A 14,428-nucleotide genomic window follows, 5' to 3' on the forward strand; every position below is an offset into this window, starting at 1 on the left:
AAGTAAACTCTTCATCATCAATTTTGTAAGATTCAAAAAATTTAAGAAAATCAGAAATGTGCATGGTTATAGATTTTCCATTCTCACCATCAAACTTTAACAGAGATAAGTGATAGAGAGGATCATTGAGGATTGAAAATCAATAAAACGATAAATTAGAGAGACACCCCGTGAGTAATATTTGAGGATGATCCATTTGAGTTAAGAGATTCAAAACAAACTCAACAGACATAACTTGTCATATAGCTCTCTTTCTAGCACCGGTTGTTGATGCTGCTAGAAGTCCGTCAACCAAGGGGTCTCCCCAATGTGAAGTCCCAATTAGACCTCACATAATTTCAATTAGGAGACCCATCAATAATTTTGGCCCAATTATAAAGTATTCTTATAGATTTTCCTTAGCTCTAATAGTCAGCAATAGAGGAACATGAATGTGCTTTAAAAAAGTAATGGGTTGTGCCTAGTGAGTGTTTGATCATATGTGTGTCAAATTTCTTTAGTACGGGAGTGATAGTTTTCAAAACTCATCGAAATGGAAGTACAAACATAACTAGAATGTGAGAAATTGTCAATGTGAGTTCGCACTGATTGTCGACATGAATTGAACATTGCACAGGCACAGTCTTGATGGAACGTGCTATGCCTGTCCAAGCTTGCGTAAAAGAAGGTGCTCATGGACTTGTTATAGAATTAGCATGTGTGAGCAAGTGACTTTGAAAATTCCAATCCAATAAGGGATATCAAAAGCATTAGATGACCAAGAAGTGACAATGGAATGGCCAATCCCAAGATTGATAGTCGGCTCCAAAATTCGAGTGTACGCAAGCTTTTGGAGGGTGTTTGTCGCAGCGACAACATCAATTTATTTTTATATTCATCTCTTATTCATAATTTATGTTACTGTAATGTAGATTCTATCTTAGAGAACATTGTGGACCCTCTTAATTGATCGAACATATCATTGATGCATGGCATATCATATCAACATATCAACATGTGTCATAATAGTTATGTAGCTTTTATAAACCATGGTATTGGTCCGAGCATTGTAATGAAATATATTTACAAGTTAAAAATTTCAATGGTAAAGTGGGGGTGAATATCCATGGTTAAGAATGGTGTTTAAATAATATATTAATTCTTTTTTTAATTAATAATAATAATAGTTTAAAATAAAGTTGTAATTTAGGTCATTTTGATGATTTTTTTTAGGATAGATAACGTGAGATGTATCCTGGAGTATTTGTTTTGATGCTTATAATGGACCAATTTCTATTTTAATTTACCAACAATTTAATTTATATCGTTTTTCTAGTTAAATTAAAATTTTGGAAGCTCTATTCGAAAATATACATGCCAATATCTGTAATAAAATTTCAAATAATCAACTTTATAGTACTTAAATATTTTAAGTGGTAATTATAACTATAAGAAGGTAATATTAACACAATCATATAAATTAAATGGCTAGTAAGCACATATAAAAATCATTTCATAACAAGCATCAAAGCACTCACTTCATGATGTTACGATCACAGAGCCTATAAATCATAATCATAAAGTTTTTTGCTCTATAAATAGGTTACATTTCACATCAATACCATAGGAAAAACCATGTGTGTTTGTATACCTGGGGCTTCAAACCACTAGAAGATAGACAAATTCAAGTTTACTCCAACAACCCCAACACATGGTATGTCTCACATTACTAAAATTTTAAGAATCATAAAATCTAACTAAACTATAACTTGTTTATTATTATTATTATTATTATTATTATATGAATATATATAACATGAAATAATATTCCTAACCATGCAGAATTACCCCATTGTCCCATGGAGCTCCTTAAACTCGAAATAGGCTTTGTTACAATACCATAGGTGTTATAGACATTTTTGTGCCTTGCATCACTGAGCATGAAATGTCGATAATTAAGGGATCCAAAGTCCCTAAACATGTTGTTCCTACCCCTAGAGGAACAAGGCTAGCAAACCACAGTAGTTTACAAAAGTTTTCCACCTGAAAACACTCAAAAACAAGCAATTTCTGGATCATGTCAACTGCTCCACTGAGCATCTGCGCTGAATGTCAAGTGCTCCACTGTGTACCTGCGCTGAATGTCAACTGCAAAGAAGGCCACTTGCGCTGAGCGTACTTGGACAAGTGGCAGACTCATTCCTCAAGGTGTCAATGCCCAGGAAGCTTCCAAAATGACACTTGGATCAGGGAATTCGACTGGTGATGAGTAAGAGGTTCCAAATCTCCAAGTGGACTCAAGAACTAAAGTGGGAGAGGACACTAGTCAGCTTCATGCAAGCCTCAAGCTGACTCATCCTTTCTCCAAAACTCCTATATATAGAGCTCTCTCATGAGGTCTAAGGAGGCTGGATTGTATTGCAAAGAATTGCTGTTGGTTTGTGGTTGGATCATTGGGTGTTTATGCTTTGAAAGGGGCTAAAGAAGGAATTCCATTCTGCTGGGAAGGAGATGCTGGGTTGGAACCCTATGGGTTGTATCTCTTCCTGAACCTTGTTTATCAATCAATAAAGCTTCTCAGTTCTTTCCTATATGCTGGTGTTTATTGTATGATTTGCATTAGTGTATTTGATTTACTTCTAATCCTGAATCATTTATGAATATGTATATTTGCCTTTGTATTGTGTCCTTCTCTTGTTGCATGTAGTTGTTCTCTTGTCACAGGTAGCTGTTCTCTTGTGATCTTGAGGGTGCAAAAGCGAGGAGGCAAGTAGCTGTGGACACACAAAGGGGAGAGGATTTAGATCGAGGGACAACCGAAAGATAACGGTAAGTCTACCAATCTCCTCTCTTTCATATTTCATAAAGGAAGAAACCGAAGTAGCTGCATTCGTTTGTTGCTAAGGCACTATCACACCTTAGGTGGATAGAATCGTCCTTCATAGGCATTTTTCCCCACAACAAATTGGCGACTCCGCTGGGGAGATTTGTTTAAGTCATTTTGTTTGAGCTTGCATCATTGTTTACTTCATAGACTCAACGACAACAATCGAACTGCTTTGCAAAGTAGAATGTTGCTGCTTTGATCCTTCACTGGGTTTTTTTCTATGATCTTAACAATGGACTCATAAATGACTTGATGATCCTTTGTGATAGTATTTAGTACCCTTTCAAAGTATCCCTCTGTTTATACCTTGCTTGTGTTTCTGATTTGGCCTGAAACAATTGATTTTTGAGCATTTTATGACCCGGAAACCAAGAGAGACGAGAGTTTCTCCTTTCAACGCAGGCACTGTGAAGGCAGTCTGCATTTCAACGCAGGTCCCGTGAAGGCTACCTACGCTGAATGTCAAACTGACAGTGTTGTACCTGCGCTGAACCAGTGTGGCCTTGTGCAGCTGGGATTCCTTGCTGTCTTTTGCCTGTTTTGATCTCTGTTTTTGCTGCCTTTAACCAGCATAGGTGCCACATCTGAAACCCCTTTTCTTTGCTTGTATTCAGCCTCATTTTTGTACAAAAAGACTGTAAGTGTTTTTATGTGTTTGTGGCGTCATTTACAGTTTTCCTTTGCATGAGCGAAATAGTCATCCTGTAGCCTTGATTCAGATCTGATTGAGTGATTGATTGTAATCTTAGAAGAGAGTTCATTGGCTGTTTGCAGTTTGATTTATCATTTTCTTTTGCTTATTGGTTTGAATTTGTCATTTTTAAGTGTCGAAACAAGTATTTCTTTCGAAAAATCGCAAAGTGATTGTAATCTCTTCTACCCTTGCTGATTTGGGGAAAAAGTAAACTTGTTTATTTTCAGTCATTTAAAAGCAAATTCGAAGTTGTGCAAAAAGCTTTCTTTGTAGGCATTTATACTAAGAAAGTGAAAACAAACACCTGCATTGTGAATTTGCATTTTGATAAGTTTGCATGTTGGATTTAGGAAGAGTGCATTAGAGTGTGCTGATTGCTCTTTGAGAAAAGATAGTCGCTCTCTTTTCCCTTAGTAGCTAGGATTTTCAAAGTTGAAAGATTATAAAGCTTGCTTATCATCTTAGACTGCATTTAGGAATTTGTACCAATACATCTCGTGGTGATCCTGAAAGACAAACTTTAAAAAGATCAACTTAAAATATATTGAATGAACCTAACAACGCTTTGCAACATAGCGCTCACAGTAGAGGTCTAGGTAGAGACGTGTTCCGGCGTCGTTAAACATAGTGACTGTCGATCTCTACGAAGGTGGGTGATTCCTCCTCAGAGACGATAGCACTAATACGGACTTGTGCTCCCACATACCGTCGTGTATATATTGGGAGACCCCTATAGGCATATATCCTTTATCCTTAGGAAGCCGTGTCGGCCGCCCTACTGATCGCAATGCAGTGAACACAACATTCACGAAGATCGACCACTCGTACCGTAAAACGTATTCTGTGGTTTTGCGAAAGGTTTGGCACACCCTCTGCCTAGATCTCCAGAGCAGTTTCTTTTGGCCTTTTTAAGACTCTATAACAAAAAAAGTCCAACCGAGCATTTGTCACTTTGGGCTCGTTAAAATATCGAAGGAGACTAGAGTCATCTTTAACTTTTTCTCGACTATTTAAAACTAAAAAAGCAAGTTGTGTCTAAAAGCGTCGTTAACAATTTATTTTAAACAGAACAATCGCCCTTATTCCCGCGTTGATCTTTAGGTTGAAAAGATGGAGCACACCAACCAAGGAGTTCCCCTTGGTGGGAATCCTAGTCCCTTCTCCTCTTGGGGAGATTTTGGTGCACCCCACATGGCCACATTGTCGCTTCCAGGATTGACAATTGGCCTACATGTTTGGCTCTTTTCAACCAATGTCGTTCAGAATGCCACCATTCCTGAGTAGTCGAGTCAACAGTTAGATCAGACAAGAGTTGCCTCCCAGCCTTCTACTTCATCATCCTCTCCTCCTTCTTCTTCGCTTGAAGGAACTGGTCGGTCAAAGAACCGAGTTCCTAAGGAGAAAAAGGAGAAGAAGAAGAACGAAAAGAAGCAGAAGGAGCCTAAGGCGACTGGGGGCAAACAATCGTCATCTAACAGAAATCCACACACCGCACTCGTAAGGCCTAAATCGCCATGCGTCATATGCAGGGGAGACCACTTCCATAGAGATTGTCCATGTATCCCTCGGATACTAAGTGACTGGTCCCCCCGTCTGCACAATTCGGTAGCATCGACCTCTGATAGCCATGTCGATTGTTCACCGTCAACTAGTGGGAGTGAAGCTCCAGGACAAAGCGGGAAAGCTAAATTTCCTTGCAGACTGTGTGAAGGAGATCACACCATCCACCGTTGTCCCTTCTTAGACGAGGCGAAAAGAGTTCTGGAAGATCGCCCGATATTACGAGCAAATCTTCCTCTTGGATATCAAAAACTCTTTCCAAGTCCCTCGCTAGTTGAGAATCCGGTTGACCCACCCAGGTGGTCAGCCGAAGCACCTGTCATTGAAGATGAACCGTCTGGATCCATGCCTGACGAAAGTCAAAAGGTTGATACCGCAGTTGACCCGGTTTTGCCTTCAGAGGCTCCATCTTCGAATGACACCATCACAGAGGAGAATCAAGACGACACCGTCCAGATTCTCTTCATCAGCACTGACTCTGATGATCAAGGGGGCAATGCCACCATTCCTTTATCGCAGGAAGGAAGTTCATCAGAGCGCTATCCGACCGTTTACTCGGTCCCACCACTAAGCAACCTGGTTGTGTCCTTTGATTGGAACCAACTAGGCAGACCCCGGTTGCCAGCCAGTATACCATTCAGAATTATTTGTCAAATATACAGAATGGTAATGGCTGGCACTATCATTGATGAGGGGGCATCTGTGAGTATCCTTTCCTCTATTGCTTGGAAAGTGCTTGGTTCGCCTGCACTTTTGCCTGAAATGAGAAATCTATGAGGCTTTGATAAAGGAACCAGTCGCCCTTTAGGAATCCTCCCCAATGTGCCAATAACACTGAAGGGGAAGACCGTTCAAATGAACGTGATGGTCGTTCAAGGACCCTTGGATTATAACCTACTCCTTGGACGAGACTATATATATTGCATGGGAGCAGTAGTCTCCCCACTCTTTAGAGTAATGTGTTTTCCACATGGAGGAAGAATGGTCAAGCTCGTGGACCAACTTTCGTTTCCCGGATCACACATTGCAAATAGTCGCTTACCATCCCTAAATGGTTTATTCATGCAAGAAGTGTCTCAACCCACGGTCCGTCCTCCTGATGAGCGCGAGTAATTTGGGAGGACATGACTGGAACCCAGGGGGCATACGTCCTGGTCTGCTTCGGCAGAGAACTTTGGGTATAAGGTAGGATTTCCGCGAAAGAATATGACTAGTCTGTACCCCGTCCATGGAGGAAAGAGGGTTGTTCTAGAATATGATTCTTTTGTCAAGGTATGTTGAGAGAGACGGGACCCGTCTCCCATCTTTGTCTATTTCGGTAGGCATTGCCGAGGAAGTGTCTTGTTTAACGAAACAATCTTTAGGTAACCTGAAAAAGGTAGGCCAAGGAAGTGTTTTATCTAACGAGACAATCTTTGGGTAACCAGAAAGAGGTAAGCCTCCCTCAATAACACCAATTTTTTGTCTTTGAGAAGTGTTCTTCTCTTGCAATGACAAGTAGCTGTGAACATCCAAAGAAAAATAGAAGTGAGAAAGAGGAGGGGCAACCTTGAAATCATATTTTATGCCTGGGGGCATGCAAGCCCTTTTGGAGTGCAAGAAAAGAGCGGCTATTTACCTGTTTTTTGGGTTATCTGTGTCGGAACCGGTTATTTATCTGTTTTTTGGGGTTAGCCGTTTCCGAACTTGCATAAAGGAAGGGTGCGAAGCAGAGCGTAGTGAGATGAAGCTCCATAAAAAATAGGGATCTCACAATGAGACAATCTTATCATATGACTGGTATATTGAGCAGTTTTAGCAACATAGTTCATGCTCGTTAAAAAATAAACATAAGCTATCGAGCAGTTTTAGCAGCATAGTTCATGCTTGTTAAAAAATAAACATAAGCTTCGAGCAGTTTTAGCAGCATAGTTCATGCTCGTTAAAAAATAAACATAAGCTTTCGAGCAGTTTTAATAGCATAGTTCATGCTCGTTAAAAAATAAACATAAGCTTTGAGCAAGTTTAAGCTCGTTAAAAAATGAACTTCCCGGTAAATAACCATTAAGAATGTAACCTGATCAACCATAAAAAGACCTTGGTCATGTTTTGTGCACCTTCACCTCCACCGTTCATTTGGCCGATCGCTTACCTCCATATGATTGTTTACCCATTTTGAGGAACAGTTGCGAAGAGTGATTTCACCTAGCCATCCTTGTGACACTGCCGTGATTGGAAAATTCCAACCTGTACATGGAATCAGCTGCTATCCCTGTTCATCACTCGTTCCTCAAAAGACGAGTCTTATTCAAGCTCTTTTCAACTGACTCGTAAAATATGAAAAGATTGGCGAGTTTTGGCCTTCCAGCTCGTTAAACGACCGGAAGAGCTATCCCTCCTCTAGATTTTAATCTTTTTGGACCTGAGGGATTATTGCACAAAAAGATCGAGCGCTTGTTTTGTTCGGCTCGTTAGAAGTACCGAAAACTCATCCCTTCTGTATTGTTTTATACTTTTTCGGACTTAAGGGATTAGATGACGAAAAAGGAATTTTGGAGTTGACTTTATGTACCTTTTCAGACTCTCTAAAAATGAAAAGGGCCGAGTTTTCCTTGTCGTTAGACTCGTTAAAATTATTAAATAGCGACAAACTTGTCTTTAAACGAGAAGGAGTTTCCCTATCGCTGGGCTCGTTAAAACATAGCGATGGGCTTGCCCGAAGGGCAGGTTATAGAACAAGCATATGTTATCCTCCTCAAGCTTGACAAAAATAAAGAGGTACTGGTCAGCAATGACTGGGGAAAAATTGGGAAAAATCGAGAAGTCTTTGATGGTAGCAGGTCGCTCTTGAACATGACACTTTTCCTCAGTATCACATCGGGTTGGGTTGTTTCATTCACTGGTCACATCACCATGGTCTTTGCCACACCATCCATATTTGGGGTAATGCTACCGATCCATCGCATCGGTGTCGCCATATGTTCAAGAGAAGTCGTTCAGAAAGAGTCAACCAGGTCCCATCCACTGCCATACATTATCCTTCATCCATTCATGACCGCCACCCTGAATCATATGTCACAGATTGTTTTCACCTCCACTAAAATCATTAGCTCCGTTCCGTGTCACTGATGTGGGATTCATTAAGGCCCTCCTTTGACGGATCGCTTCTTGTCGACATCAGCTCATTATCCAAGAAGTCGATCTAGGAACAACCCCTTCAGTACTTTGAAGCTTGCATGCCTCAATGGCAAGTTTCTCACTTCCGGCGACAGGTATACATCAATGACCTTCGACCAGAAGATTTTGCGTGGTGTTCGACGCCAATTCCTTTATTCACACCACATGAATTGTACTGCAGTACCTTGAGGGTCATTATCATTATCGGTGATTCCTCTTGCGCTTGTTAACGGTTTACATCATTGACCGATAATCAAGCGATGTCTTTCCATGTTCGACTTTAGCACAATTCTCACATGGATTGACTTGTACTTAGAGTGAAGATCGAATGAGTTTGAAGACCCCAGATCTAGTTTCATCCATCCGGGCTGCGATAATATATTCAGGAAAATAAAGACATTTGTTATGTACATCATTGCAGCAGATGATCATCCTTCTCAAACGATGATAGTTTCGCCAGAACTATCAGTCTACCATCAGACAATCGTCTGTTCTATGTACCAAAATGTATTTATAAAGCTGAGCATGGGAATGCCCGCCTCAGCTAGATCATGAAAACAGAATGAATCATAATGTATTGTATTGTATCTTATTACAGGTCTCCTCCCAGCAAATGGATGAACTTCGGACTCCCCTGGATAAAGCATTTCACCCGATAAACTGCCTCATACTTTAGGGGGCAACTGTTATAGACATTTTTGTGCCTTGCATCACTGAGCATGAAATGTCGATAATTAAGGGATCCAAAGTCCCTAAACATGTTGTTCCTACCCCTAGAGGAACAAGGCCAGCAAACCACAGCAGTTTACAAAAGTTCTCCACCTGAAAACACTCAAAAACAAGCAATTCCTGGATCATGTCAACTGCTCCATTGAGCATCTGCGCTGAATGTCAAGTGCTCCACTATGTACCTGCGCTGAATGTCAACTGCAAAGAAGGCCACCTGCGCTAAGCATACTTGGACAAGTGGCAGACTCATTCCTCAAGGTCTCAATGCCCAGGAAGCTTCCAAAATGACACTTGGATCAGGGAATTCGACTGGTGATGAGTAAGAGGTTCCAAATCTCCAAGTGGAAGTAAGGATCTCCAAGTGGACTCAAGAATTGAAGTGGGAGAGGACACTAGTCAGCTTCATGCAAGCCTCAAGCTGACTCATCCTTTCTCCAAAACTCCTATATATAGAGCTCTCTCATGAGGTCTAAGGAGGCTGGATTGTATTGCAAAGAATTGATGTTGGTTTGTGGTTGGATCATTGGGTGTTTATGCTTTGAAAGGGGCTGAAGAAGGAATTCCATTCTGCTGGGAAGGAGATGCTGGGTTGGAACCCTATGGGTTGTATCTCTTCTTGAACCATGTTTATCAATCAATAAAGCTTCTCGGTTCTTTCCTATATGCTGGTGTTTATTGTATGATTTGCATTAGTGTATTTGATTTACTTCTAATCCTGAATCATTTATGAATATGTATATTTGCCTTTGTATTGTGTCCTTCTCTTGTTGCATGTAGTTGTTCTCTTGTCATAGGTAGCTGTTCTCTTGTGATCTTGAGGGTGCAAAAGCGAGGAGGCAAGTAGCTGTGGACACACAAAGGGGAGAGGATTTAGATCGAGGGACAACCGAAAGATAAGGGTAAGTCTACCAATCTCTTCTCTTTCATATTTCATAAAGGAAGAAACCGAAGTAGCTGCATTTGTTTGTTGCTAAGGCAGTATCATGCCTTAGGTGGATAGGATCGTCCTACATTTGCATTTTTCCCCACAACAATAGGGAAATACCATGGGTTGTCAATGCCACATGGTGAGAAAACCATAACTTACTCCATATGACTCTTGCTCATATGACATTTTATTCAAACTAGTGAAACCATATAAATTAAATGGCTAGTAAATGAAAACATTAATGCATGACAAGCGAAGTCCCTACCATTAAAGTGGAAATTTTGTTTTTAGAAAAATTGGAAATTGATATATGAAGTGGAAAAGCTGCATTTCTATTTCAAATTCACTAGTCAAACAAACAAATGTATAGTTTTTTTTTTTTTTAAGCTGCAGTAGATCTTATTATTTACATCCAAGAAGTACTAATACAAACCTCAGGAGTCTCAACCTGCCCCGTAGGGAAACCAGATCTATTGACTCCTGTGATCCACGAGTTCAAAATCATAACAGTCGGAATAGAGTTTACTGACATACTTAAGCAGTCTGTTATTACCTAAATTGTTCCACCCATCTATCAACCCCTCATTACTATAGATTAACAACCTAGAGTAGTGATTCCTAGGGTCCATCTCACTAAATCTTTCAAAAACTAACAAGGCAAAATAGAGAGGACAGAGGAACCTGGACATTTATATTTCTGCATGAGCTTTACCAGCGTGGTCAGCTTTGCTGGTCTGCATCGTTTTCAGCATGTCCTTAATTTCCATGAGATGAATGTTCTGTTGTTTGACCAGATCTTCTAACTTGGCTGTCTCCTGTTTCACCGTAGCCGTTTCCTGAGCCATCTCGACCATTTCTGCCGCCACCTGCTCCATAGACTTGGCCAGGAGATGTTTCAGCACCCAATACGTATGGAGAGCCCGGCGGTACAAGGTGAGCCTCCCTCTTGTGTTCCTAGGGTCAGGAAGTTGAACCGACCATTCATTCATTTCGGGATCAGACAGCTCCTCGCGAACCTGATCTTCCATAACCTCTATTATATTCTGAAAGTGCAGATGAGAGTCATAGTTATAAGCTTGCTCTGCTTGATTCAGTGTCGAGTCGATGGTGCGCTGTCTGCGTCTCTTCCTCGCCTGCCTACTAGTTCCTTCCTCGTTGTCAGCAGATTTTCTGGGCCTTCCTCTACCCCTCTTCTTCCTCCTATTCTGAATTACGTTCTCCCTTTCATGTTGCGGGTGAATGCTGCTCTGCCCTTTTTCCCTGCGCTTCCCTCTGTTTCCCTTTGCCTGACTGTAATCCATTTCCTCAGAACTCTCAATTTCAATTTCTACTCTACCTTGAGCCATATTGCGCTCTTGTGCTTTCCCTTTCCCCTGAAAGCCAGAGTTGCCCCGACTCTCGGTCATGTTTGCACTTTGAACTCTCTGATTCCTGATACTTTTCCAAATTGGCTCTGCCCGCTCGTCTTTTCTACTGCTGGTTACTCCTCCTCCGCCTCGACTTTTATCCCTCTCGTCTCCTGTTGTTTGATAGTGGGTTAACTGTCCACCTCTCTTGTCACGTCGCCTCCCCCTATTACGAATTAATTGTGAAATCAATTTTTGCTTTGGGCCTCGTCCTTGCCATACCTTCAAGACAATAATTACTCCTGTCATGGTACTACGATCACCTGTCTCCTGACCTTTCTTACTTGCCGTCGTTGCGAGCCTATCTCGCCTGTTGCTTCTCCACGCGAGAATGTAATTACCTCTGTTCGTCATGATGATTGTCATTAACAATCAGTTGCCTGAGACCATCCCATCTCGCCAGCTCCGCCTGAGTTTGCCAGCTGTCATCAATGCGTTCTGTGGTGTCTTTACACCCCCAGTTCGCAAGGCAGTCAGCAGGTTGATTTCCTTCCCTTCTGATATGCGAAACTATTTTGTAGTCAATTTCTTTTAGTAGTTCAGCTATATCCTGGATTATACTTGCACTTCTCCAGCTTGTGGCAACCTTGTCCCAATTCTTCCCTTGAATTAGTTTTTTTAACGTATCCACAACTAGGGTGGAGTCCCCTTCAATTTCTAGCTTCCTGTAACCAAGTCTTCTGGCAATTTTTATCCCTTGGTAAGCCGCCATGAACTCTGCCTCGTTGTTGGTCATTGTACCCCCATATTCCGCGTATATCCATTCTGCTACTCCCCGTCCATTTCGAAAAATGCCGCCATACCCCGCTGGCCCTGGGTTTCCCTTAGCAGCCCCGTCGAAATTTAGTTTCATAAATCCCTCCGAAGGTTTTTGGAACTTAACTGGGCTCTGAGTCGCCATATGTTGTTGTGATTGCTTTGTTTGCGGATAGATCATCCCTTGCTCTAAGTTCAGTCTCTTTAAAATTGTCATCTCTGATTTAGACGTTTTCCAATCTTCCTCATTCCAGTGTTCTGCTAAGATTGGTTCCCTGACTTGCTTTACGGTCATCTCCCATATATCCTCAGGGGTAGAGGCTTTTCCCTTGAAGATACGGCTGTTTCTCTCCTTCCACAGGTTCCAGACATTAAACCCTGCCACAAGGCTCCAAGCCCGTCCTACGATTTTGTTGTTAAATTTGCCTTCTCCCCGTTCTATCAGGGTTTGGATGATATCTCGTTGATTCTTTTCTGCAGACGAGAAAAGCTTTCTTGTGTTTTCCCATTGGTATTGGGAAATCTGGCAGATGATGAGGAGATGTTCTTGATCTTCCTCTCCCGCATTGCAAAGACAGCATCTTGAGGGTCCGGAGAAACCTCGTTTTTGAATTCTGTCCCAGGTTAATATCCGTTTTCTCCCTATCAACCAAGCAAACATTTTTATTTTAGGCCACCATTTTGTTTTCCATAGCTTTTTCCATTGTAGGTCTTCCTCCTCTTGCTCCACCCGCGTTTGTATTTTATAGGCTTCTTTTATATTAAATGTTCCTTTTGTTTCTTTGCCCCAGCGGAGGATGTCTCTACCTTCTCTCCTCTTTATCCGTCTCGAATCCATTTCTTTTTTAAAGCTGGATCTTTGTTCTTCTGTGGAGTTCTCTGCCCATACCTCCATCGATTTCCATCTTCTCCATTCCCCGTCTCCTTGTTCTTCATCCCAGTAATCTGTCACTGTAGTGAGGTTACTTGCAACTCCTTCTCCATGTAATCCTCTCAGATTTTGATTGTTTATGAGTTTTTCTCTCTGCTGCCAGGCTTCTTTCCAAAATTTCGCTACCTGTCCCCCTCTGATTTCCCAGAATATATACTGGTCAATTAAGTCTCTGTTTTGAATGGTTAAATTCCAGATATCCGAGCCTCGGGGCATCTCTTGCTTTCTAAGGATTCCTTCCGGAGTGCGAGGCATATTGTATTTGGATGACCAGATTTCTTTCCAGAGATCTGACCCTCCCTGTATCCACCTCCATCTTAGCTTGGCCGCAAGCACCTGATTTAAGATCCAAGGGTCCTTGAGATCAAGGCCTCCTTTCTCCTTTGGTTGGGTAAGGCTGCTCCATGAGCAAAGGGCCCATTTTCTCTGTTGCTTCGGACCACCCCATAAGAATTTTCTGTATATCTCAACCAATTTATTACAAGTTCCCTTCGGGGCTGCCATTACTGATAAAGAGTAAATAGGGATTGCCTGGATGGTGGCTTTCAGAAGCACTACCCGCGCAGCCAGATTTAGAGTTCGAAAGGTCCAGTTGTCCAGTCTTTTTGATATCTTCTCCAATATATGTTTCCAATTCCCAAGTTTTCTTGAGGATGAGTCTAACATTGTTCCTAAATATTTGGTAGGGAGGTCTCCTTTCCTGTAACCTAAAACATGAGTTAGGTGATTTTTAATCGGCTCCACTGTGTTGAAAAAGAAAGTTCTAGATTTTTCTTTGTTGATTTCCATCCCTGTTCCCTCCATAAATGTTTCAAGAATTTTTTTGATCCTTTTCACCTCTTTCCACGTTGCTCTGCAGTAGATCATTATATCATCAACGAATTGTTGATGGGTTACAGTTGTTTGGTTTCCCCATAATTTGAGGCCTTGAATTTTCCCAGCTTCTAGTTCCTTTTTAAAGAGTCTACCTAATCCTTCGGCCGCTATTATAAAGAGGAAGGGGGATAGGGGATCCCCTTGTCGAAGACCTCTTGAGGCATTAAAAGTGGGGGTTGGCGTCCCGTTCAGGAGGATAGAGAAATTTGGCGAGGAAACCATACTCATGACCCAATTAACCCATCTGTCACTGAAACCAAAAGCTTTGAGTATCGTTTCTAGATACTTCCAACTAAGCCTGTCATAAGCTTTTGAGAGGTCGAGTTTGATGAGCATTCCTCTCTCTTTTTTCGTCTTCAAAGTGTGAATCACTTCCTGAGCAACAACTAGTCCATCTAAGATCTGCCTCCCCTCCACAAAACCAGTTTGCTCTGGTGAGATGATACTCGGCAGTATCGATTTCAACCTCTGTGCAACAACTGAGGAAATAATTTTGTATATGACATTGCATAGTGCTATAGGGCGG

Source organism: Pinus tabuliformis, chromosome 3_1 (assembly GCF_031772625.1).
Source record: "Pinus tabuliformis cultivar Carrire ecotype Pingquan chromosome 3_1, CPIR1, whole genome shotgun sequence".
Lineage (NCBI taxonomy): Eukaryota > Viridiplantae > Streptophyta > Pinopsida > Pinales > Pinaceae > Pinus > Pinus tabuliformis.